Genomic DNA, 10,679 nt, shown 5'->3' with positions numbered 1-10,679 from the left:
GGGGCGCCTGGGGGGCTCAGTCGGTTGGGCCTCCGGCTTCGGCTCAGGTCAGATCTCATGTTCGTGGGTTCGAGCCCCACGTCAGGCTCTGTGCTGACAGCTAGCTCAGAGCCTGGAGCCTGCTTCCGATTCTGTGTCTCCCTCTCTCTCTCTGACCCTCCCCTGCTCACATTGTCTCTGTCTCTCAAAAATAAATAAATAAATAAAAATTTAAAAAATTTAAAGAACTATATGCCAATACATTTGAAAATCAAGATGAAATGAATACATTTATGAGGAAACAGAAAAAGCAAAAATTTTACCAAGAAGAATCAGAACACTTGAGTGGATTCAGAAATGTTACTGAGATGGAAATGATGGAGGAGGGGGGTGTCACTCCCAGAAGGGCAGGACCTAGAAGATTCTGCAGTCTAGATTTATCAGCATTTCAGGCAGCAGATAATCCCCATCTTAGGGAGGTCGACACCAGGAACAGGCAAGGGCACAGGAAGAGGGGAAGGGGAACAGCGGGTTTCCGTTTGGAGGACAGTGTAAGCTACAAACCACACCAGAGAGCACAGCACGGATGTCCCTCGACAACATTATGCTCAGCGAAAGAAGCCAGACACAGATGGCACCACATTGTAGGGCTCTGTTTTCAGGAAGCCTCCACGCTGAGCAAATCCATGGAGACAGGACTGATGGTTACCAACGGAGGGGAGAGGCGGGGAGAATGGTAACTGCTCAGTGAGTACCGGGCTTCCTTTTGCAGTGATGGAAATGTTCTGGAAACGGACAGAAGTGGTGGCTGTACCGCTGTGCTTGCACCAAATGTCACCGAGCTGTTTGCTTTTTTTTTTTTTTTTGAGACAGAGAGAGACAGAGCATGAGAGGGGGAGGGGCAGAGAGACAGGGAGAAGACACGGAATCAGAGCAGGCTCCAGGTTCTGAGCTGTCAGCACAGAGCCCGACGCGGGGCTCGAACCCACGAACCATGAGATCATGACCTGAGCCAGAGTCAGCTGCTTAACCACGGAACCGCTTAACCGACTGAGCCACCCAGGTGCCCTGAGTTGTTTGCTTTCAAGGGGTTAATTTTGTTATGTAAATTTCACCTCGATTCAAAATAGAAACAAGCGAGACTGTGGACCAAGATAGGAAAATTGACACCAACCTTCAATACCTTCCCGAGAAGCAGAAATCCAAAATAAAACCCTGCTAGCCAAATCTCACAGTGTGGGGGAAAAATCTGTCACGACCAAGGACAGTTTGGCCCGGAAAGCACGGAGGAGATAAACACAGAAAGTCAGGCAGCCGACAACTTCTCTGTCAGCTGCACACACCAGGTGCGTGTTCCCTGAATTCAGACCTGGGAACCAGGGGGCTGGTGCAGACCCGGCTGGGGCAGCCCACCCAACACCCCTGCAAATCTGCTAGAGCGTCAAGACAGACGAAATCAGCTTACGCAGGAGCATGGGGCGCCTGGGTGGCTCAGTCGCTTGGGCTCCAGTCGTGATCGCACGGCTCTCGTGGGTTCGAGCCCCACCTCCGGCTCTGTGCTGCCGGCTCAGAGCCTGGAACCTGCTGTCGATGCTGTGTCTCCTTCTCTCTCTCTCTGCTCCTCCCCTGCTCACGCTCTGTCTCATGAAAGTGAGTAAATACTAAACAATTTTTAAGATAAACACCAGCATAATTTAAAAGACTTGTTATAGTACCTGAGTGGCTCAGTTGGTTGAGCATCTGACTTTGGCTCAGGTCATGATCTCGCATTCGTGGGTTCAAGCCCCACGTCAGGCTCTGTGCTGACACCTAGCTCAGAGCCTGGAGCCTGCTTTCAGTTCTGTGTCTCCTCTCTCTGTGTGACCCTCCCCTGCTCATGCTGTCTCTTTCTGTCTCTCTCTCTCTCAAAAAAAAAAAAAGATAAATAAACATTTTTTAAAATTTTTAAAAAGACATGTTATATTTCTAATACGTATAAGAAAATAAATTCACCTTAAAAAAAAAAAAAAGAGAAATTCTGACACCTGCTCTAACATGGACACATCTTGCACACACAACATGAGGAAAAGGAGCCAGGCACAAAAAGACCAGCACTATATGATTCCACTTCCGCGAGGTCCCTAGAGAAGTCAGATTCAGAGAGAGAGAGAGAGAGAGAGAGAGAGAGAGAGAGAAAGAGAGAGAGAGAGAGAGAGAGAGAGAGAAAGCAGGTAGACGGTGGGAGCCAGGGGCTGGTGGGGGCAGGGGGAGTCGGTGTTTCATGGGGACAGTTTCCGTTTTGCAAGATGGAGAGTTCTGGAGGTGGGCGGTGGGGAGGGTTGCACAGGGCGAAGGCGCGTACTGCCACTGAACCTGAACCGTGCATCTAAACATGACTAAAGCAGCAAGCTTCACGTTAGGTATCTTTTACAAGAAGAAAAACACAAAGGTGAGGGTCCCTTGATGGAACAGAGAGCAGGGAAGGGCAGCGGCCAAAGCAGACGCCCGAACCCAAACAGGCGCGTGGTGAAAAGGAAGCGGGTGGCGGATGGCAAATGCAGAGAGCGCCACCTACAGGCAGCTCGCGGTGGGCGCACCGAAGCCACTGCCATTTCCGAGGACAGCATCCCCCATCCTTGTTGCAGAATGTAATGCATCGCTGAGAAAACAGAAACCAGCCCGCAGTCATCACCCCTGTTAACCAGCCCACCTGCGCCCAGCCACTCACGGCAGCCCGGCTCTCCCTCTGCCGCCGAGCGTCAACAGCGTGCCCCAACCCAGGAAAGCCAGTCGGCCACCAGCTCACACCGCCCCCTCACCCATGCGGGGACCAACTGGCAATCCCAGCTCTGTGCCAGATTATCTGTATCTGTATAGCACACAAATATGCTGATTCACCTTTCACCTCCCCCCTCCCTTTTAATGGTTTGGTTTAATCATGGACATGAAATCCACAGAAGCTAACATTAAACTATTAAACTTCACCGGCATATAGTACATTTAGGGGCGCCTGGGTGGCTCAGTCGGTTAAGCATCTGGCTTCAGCTCAGGTCATGATCTCACAGTCCATGGGTTCGAGCCCCGCATCGGGCTCTGTGCTGACAGCTCAGGGCCTGGAGCCTGCCTCAGATTCTGTGTCTTCCTCTCTCTCTGACCCTCCCCTGCTCACACTTTTTAATTTTAAAAAAATTAAAAAGAAAAAGTAAACTTCAGGGGCATTGAGTGCATCCACAAGGCTGAGAAGTCACTGTCTAATTCTGAAACATATTCATATGGCAAAGAAGCATATGGAAAGTTGCTCCACATCATCTGTCATCGGAAACTGCAAATTAAAACAAGATACCGGGGCACCTAGGGGGCTCCGTCAGTTAAGCGTCCAACTCCTGGTTTCGGCTCAGGTTGTGATCTCACGATTCGTGGGTTTGAGTGATGCGTTGGGCCCCTTGGGATCCCACACTGCTTGGGATTCTCTCTCTTCTCTGTCTGCCCATCCCTGGCTCACTCCCTCTGTTTCTCTCTCGAAAAATGAATAAACTTAGGGGCAACTGGGTGGTTCAGTCAGTTAAGCGTCTTGACTTCGGCTCAGGTCATGATCTCACGGTCTGAGGGTTCGAGCCCCGCGTTGGGCTCTGTGCTGACAGCTCAGAGCCTGGAGCTGCTTGAGTTTCTGTGTCTCCCTCTCTGTCTCTGCCCCTCCCTCGCTTGTTCTCTGCCTCTCTCTCTCTCAAAATGAAGACGTAAAAAAAAAAAAATGAACAGACTTAACAACAAGATACCACACAGCTATTGGAATGACCCCAGTCGGAACACTGACCACACGGGGCCGGCGAGGACACGGAGCAGGAGGAAGACTCATTCACTGCTGGTGGGAAGGCAAAACGGTCCCGCCGCTCTGGACGACGGCCAAGCGGTTTCTGACAAAACTGAACACATCCTACAAAACGATCTTACCGTACAACCCAGCAATCATTCTTCTTGGTATTTACCCAAACGTATGGAAAACTGATGTCCACACAAAACCTTGCACTCAGATGTTTTGCAATAGCTTTACGCATATTTGCAGAGAGTTGGAAGCAAACAAAATGTCCCTCAGCAGGCGGAATGCATACATAAACTGCCGGCCCTACAGACAAGGGCGGATTAGTCAGCGCTAAGAAGACAGGAGCCGGCACAGGACCGACTCGGAGGAAACTTAAATGCAGATCACTACGTGAAAGAAGCCAGTCCGCAGCGTCTATAGATTGTAGGTTCCTAACTTTCTGACCCTGTGTCCAAGCTAAACTATGGAGGCAGTAAAATGACTGGAGAGGGTGGGTGGAGGGACGAATAGGCTGAGCACAGAGGACTTGTCAGGCAGTGAAAATACCGTATATGATGCTATAAGGCAGACACAGGTCATTACACACTTGTTGGAACCCACAGGCTGTCTGCCACCAAGCGTGAACCTTAAAGAAACACACACTTGAACTAATGGTGATGTATCAACGTGGTTTCAGCAGTTGTAACAAATGTATCCCTACTGCTAATGTGGGCTGTGCACGCGGGTGGCAGGGTGAACGGGAAATCTCTGCGTGTTCCTCTTTATTTTGCTGTGAACCTACAGTTGACCTAACAAATCATCTTTAAAAACACTTTTTCTTAGGGCGCCTGGGTGGCTCCCTCAGTTAAGCGTCAGACTCTTGGTTTCGGCTCAGGTCCTGATCTCAACAGTTCGGGAGGTCGAGCCCCACATCAGGCTCCACACTGGCAGCGAGGAACCCGCTTGGGGTTCACTCTCTCGCCTTCGCTCTCTGCCCCTCCCCCGCTAGCTCTATCTCAAAATAAATAAACTTTAAATAAAAACAAAACACTTTTTTCTCACTCCCCAAAAAAAGCCTGTACTCGAGAGGCAGCTGATGGCCATTCCCTGCTCCCCCCCCCCCACCATCCCCGGAAACCAGCCGGCCGTCTCTGCGGATTTACCTGGTCTGGATCTTCCACACAAATGGGATCAGAAGACACAGGACTTCTCAGGTCTTGCTTCTCTCACTGACCCCCCCGTTTTCAGGGTTGGTCCATGCTGTAACGTGTGTCAGGACTTCAGTCTTTTTGTTTAAATGTTTATTTTTGAGAGAGACAGAGCACAAGAAGCGATGGGGCACAGAGAGAGGGAGCCACAGCATCTGCAGACTCCAGGCTCCGAGCTGCCAGCACAGAGCCCGATGTGGGGCTCGAGCCCACAAACTGTGAGACCCTGACCTGAGCCGAAACCAAGAGTCAGTCGCTTAACCGATGAGCGGCCTGGGCGCCCCAGGACTTCATTCTTTTTATGACTGAGTCATATTCCATCCTATGGATGGACCACCGTTTGTCTGCCCCGTGGGCCACAGGACGGACGCTCGGGTCGTTTCCATCTTCGAGCTGTTGGGGATAATTAATGCTGCCATGAATATTCACATACAAATACTTATTCAAATACCAGTTTTCATTTATTTTAGGGCATTTTCCTGGCAGTGAAACTCCAGGGTCATATGGTGACTGTCGATTTAACTTTTTTTTTTAAAGTAAGTATATATGCATGTATGTATGACTCACTTATCTATCTATCCATCTATCTACTTACCTATTTATTTTGAAAGGGGGTGGGCAGAGAGAGGAGAGAGAGAATCCCAAGCAGGCTCTGCGCTTCAGCCCAGATCCCGCCATGGGGCTCGATCTCATGAACCACGAGAACATGACCTGAGCTGAAACCAAGGGTCGGACGCTTAACTGAGGACCCAGGCACCCCTGATTTTGCTTTTAAATTACAGCATCTTCACGGCACCTTCGCCCATAAGGCAGGCAATCTCAGAGTGGCCCCTCCCCCTGCAGCCACTGTCCTATTGCCCGGTCCCCACCCCCCAAAGCAGAGTCACCCCACACACCTTCTCCCTGCTGTCTGCTCCTCAGTTGCTGCAGCAGTTTCTGCCATCGCCCCCAGTGACCCCCCTGTGATCGCATCCCAGCGTCCCCTCTAGATCTGGCTTCACAGACCACGTCACAGCCCGCGCCCCAGGGACCCAGGGATGGCGTCCTTTCCCTGGATTCCCCGTTCTCCTGAGCTCTGCCCCTTCGCGCTGCCCGGGCCTCGCGCCTGGTCCTCTGGACGCCGTCTGTGATGTCTCCTCCGCGCGTGGCGCATGGACCCCCAAACACATCTCAGCAAGCAGACCTCTGGACAGCAGTGCCATGGGGGGGCCGCATGGTTTCCAAGCTGAGCTCCTAGCAGCCCCCCTCCTTTGGAGCAGGACCCCCCATTGTGATTGGCTCCCTCGTCCCACCTCCGTGGCATGCTGGCCTCCTCCCTCTCACGCCCACTCCTGTGGCCAGCTCCACCGGCCTTTCCTTCTAGACGGATCCAGAATGCGACGTTTCGCCCACGCTGCCTGCCCAGCCCAGCCCAGCCCGCCCCCGCGCACCTCCACGGACCAGCTTGGGACCTCCAGCCCCCACCCTGTGCTCTCCCCTCCCTTCTACAGCCAGAAACACTCTGGCCCCTTGGTTCTGTTTGTCTGTTTTCTATCGCTGTACCCCGAGCGCCTAGACAGCGCCTGACAGAGGGCACCGTTCAACAATGTCTCTTTCCAACAGCTTTTGAGCTGTGACGCACGTTTCGGCTTGCTGAGGTGACGGTAACAAAACACCCCCACCTCAGGGCTTAACTACAATTTTTCCTCACAGTTCTGGAAGTCCCAGGTCAAGGCAGTGGCAGGGCTGGTTCCGTCTGAGGCCTCTCTCCTCGGCTGGCAGGCGGCCACCTTCTCCCATGTCCTCACATGGCCGTCTGTCTGCGTCTGTATCCACAGTGCCACCCTGTGTGCCCAAATTTCCTTCGCTTAGGAGGAGACCAGACATGGGCACCTGGTGGCTTGGTCAGTTAAGCTTCCAATCTTGGCTTAAGTCATGATCTCACAGTCCGTGAGTTCGAGCCCCGCATCAGGCTCTGTGCTGACAGCTTGGAGGGATTGTGTCTCCCTCTTTCTTTCCCTCCCCCACTCGTGCATGCGCGCACACTCTTTTTCTCCCTCTCAAAAATAAACATTAAAACAAATTAAAAAAAAAAAAAAGCAAAGGATCAGGGCCCACCTAAATGGCTTCCTTAATCACCTCCTTAAAGGCCCCATTGCAATTTTTAAAAATTAAAGATGGGGGCGCCTGGTTAGCCCAGTTGGTTTAGCATCGGACTTGGGTTCAGGTCATGATCTCACAGTCTGCGAGTTCAAGCCCCGAGTCAGGCTCTGTGCTGACAGCTCAGAGCTTGAATCCTACTTTGGATTCTGTGTCTCCCTCTCTCTGACCCTCCCCTGCTCACATTCTGTCTCTCTCTCAAAAAAAAAAAATTTTAAGATAAATCATAAAGGCCCTAACCCCAAATATGGTCCTGTTTTGAGCTAGCGCATTAGGGCTTGGAGGGGACACAACTCAGCCCGCCGGAAGCGTACAAGCGGGTCATTTTTAGCACATGCGCAGATGTCCGCAGCCCGCAGCACCGGGTGCAGGGCATTCCGGCCATCATTACGCTACCCCCACCCCACCCCCTCCTCCAGCCCCGCAGCCACTCCAGCCTCACCTCCTCTGGACACGCCTCTGAACGGAATCCCATGACATCCGATCTGCTGCTGCCTTCACTCAGCGCGGTGTCTTCCAGGCTCCCCCCAGGTCAGGACGTGCCCCCTCCGGCTGAACGGCACCCACTGTGCGGACGCCGTTGGGTTCACCCATTCACCGGTCCAGGGACCTTGAGGCTGGCTGTGATGGTCTGGCTGGGAACATTCATCTACGACAACCGTGCTCTGAACAGACAAGGAACTCTAAGCAGGTGACCCAAAGCACTCCATCCAAGGGGAACTTTCACCCGGTGACCTGAACAGAAGATTCAGGAAGATCCCTTTTATCCCAGGACGTGCTCTTCCTGAGGAAGAACGGAACCGGTTCTGGGCTACTTCAGAACAAAGCGGACCTACAGCCCTGCTGTTACCAGACCAGACCAAACCAAGAAGAGAGAACCTTAAAGCCAGAAGCCTTCAGTTAGATAAATCACATCCTCAATGACAGATCTTCTTAATGCAAGGAGACACTGTGAAACCTGTTAGAGCATGCCCCGCTCTGCTCAAATCTCCCACCTGGCTGCCCATGCTGTGCCTCCCCTCCCCCCCAGACATCCTCTGACGTCAATGCTTACCACTGCCACCACCCCCTCCGCACTGGCTCCAGACTTCCTGTGTCTGGAACACACTTCTGCCTCAGGGCCTTTGCACTCGCTATTTGCTCTTCTCAGAATGTTCTTTACCTAGTTAGCTGTACAGTTCATCTTCCTTCCTTCAGCTCTCTACTCAAATGCATCTCCATTCCAGCGTTTTTTGATTATCAAATAGAAAGATAGTGACCCTTCTCCCCAGCACTCCCCCCCCCGCCCCCCGCCCCCAGTGCAGCATGCCTACTTACTTGGGCTCTTAGCCTCCTAGCACCATCTTGGTTTACTAGACTTTAGTGGTTGATCACCTAGCCCCTCCCCCCACCTCCACGCACCTCCATGGTGGGGGGGAGGGGGGCTTGTTCTGTTCAAGGTTGGTCTCCAGCATCTATAATGCCTGCCACACAGTCGGTGCTCACTGAGTGTTCCCCACAAACTAACCTACACGATCCCCAGTCAAGTCCCAGGTAGCTATTTCCTGAAATGCTACAAGCCCACGAAAAAGTTCACGTTAGTGCTTAGAGGTATTGTGAGGGTGCTAGAGGCCATGGAATTGTTCTCTTTAAAATGATTAACTTTCAAAAAAAAAAAAAAAAGTGGGGAGGAAGAAAATGATTAACTGTTGTGTAAATTTCACTTCCATACAATAGTGATTCGGTGTAAACGACTGCACACCCATTCAGATGGCTACAATGTAAAGGACTGTCCCTATCAAACAATGACAAGTATATACAATGCAGGGGGGGGGAGGGGGGAGGGAAGGTAATAGTCCAACCACTCTGGAAAACAACTTGGCCGTTTAATTTTTTTTTAATTTTTTTATAATGTTTTTTATTTATTTTTGAGAGACAGTGTGAGCAGGGGAGGGTCAGAGAGAGAGGAAGACACAGAATCTGAAGACAGGCTCCAGGCTCTGAGCTGTCAGCACAGAGCCCAACGCGGGGCTCGAACTCACGAACTGTGAGATCATGACCTGAGCCGAAGCCAGATGCTTAACTGACTGAGCCACCTAGGCGCCCCTCGTTGCTTTAAAATTAAATATACAGGGGCACCTAGCTGGCTCTGCCGTAAAGCATACGACTCTTGATCTCAGGGTCGGGAGTTCAAGCCCCACAATGGGCATGGAGCCCACTTTGAAAAATTATATTAAGGGGCGCCAGGTCATGATCTCATGGTTTGTGGGTTTGAACCCCACGTCGGATTCTATGCCTGGAGCCTGCTTTGGATTCTGTGTCTCCCTCTCTCTCTGCCCCTCCCCTATTCATGCTCTGTTTCTCTCTGTTTCAATGATAAACATTTAAAAATATTTAAAAAAAAAAGAAATTGTCTATATCCACCATGTGATGTAACTCCTCCAAGGTATTTGAAAAATATAAGAGCTCATGAACAAACTTACACCCAAACATTCACGGCAGATTTATTTGTAATAATAAAAAAACTGGAGGGGCGCCTGGGTGGGTCAGGTAACTGTCTGACTCTTGATTTCAGCTCAGGTCGTGATCTCACGGTTCTTGAGATTGAGCCTTGTGTCGGCTCGGTGCTGCCTGAGTGGGGGGTCTGCTTGGGATTCTCTCACCTTCTCCCCTTCCCCTGCTTGTTTTCTCTCTCTCAAAATAGACAAACATTAAAAAACATAAAAAATAAATAAACTGGAAATGACCTAGATGCCCATCAGCAGGTGGAATGCAGGCTGGCTGGACAGTGCAATAGGGCTTAGCAATAAAAACGAGTTAACTTTGAGCACATGTAACAATATGCGTAGATCTTAAACATGTCAGGTAAAAACTGACAGAACAGGGCACCCACTAGATGATTCTAGAAAGGCAATTAATCTACAGTGTCAGAAGCCAATCAATGGTTGCCTAGGTCATGGCCGAGGGGGGGGGGCAGAGGGGCAGGGGGTATAAAACAAGGCACAAGGAAACTTTGGGGGAAGAACCTTGACGGAAACTTCCCGGGGAAATGTGACGCTCAGAAGTCAGACATCAAAGGTCACCTGTGATGTGACTGCATCCCTGTGAAATGTCCGGAGCAGGCAAATCCACGGAAACAGAAAGGGGGTTAGTAGGCGCCAGGGGCCGAGGGAAGGACATGGGGAATGAGTGCTAATGGAGACAGGGTTTCCTTGGGGGGGGGCGGGGGAGAATGAAAATGTTCTGGAACTAGGGGCGCCTGGGTGGCTCAGTGGTTAAGCGTCTCACTCCTGATTTTGGCTCAGGTCGCAGTCTCATGGTTCATGAGTTCAATCCCTGCATCAGGCTCTGTGCTGACAGTGTGGGGCCTGCTTGGGATTCTGTCTCCCTTTCTCCCTGCCCCTCCCCTGCTCTCTCTCTGTCTCTCTCTCTCTCTCTCTCTCTCTCTCACATACATACATTCTCTCTGAAAAATAAGGAGGGGAGAGGAGAGGAGGGGAGGGGAGGGGAAGGGAGGGAGAAAAGAAAGAAAGAGGGACACCTGGGTGGCTCAGTCGGTTGAGCACCCAACTCTTGGTTTCAGCTGGGTCATGATC

Source organism: Suricata suricatta, chromosome 12, assembly GCF_006229205.1.
Source record: "Suricata suricatta isolate VVHF042 chromosome 12, meerkat_22Aug2017_6uvM2_HiC, whole genome shotgun sequence".
NCBI lineage: Eukaryota > Metazoa > Chordata > Mammalia > Carnivora > Herpestidae > Suricata > Suricata suricatta.
Note: the sequence above shows the minus strand (reverse complement) of the source record.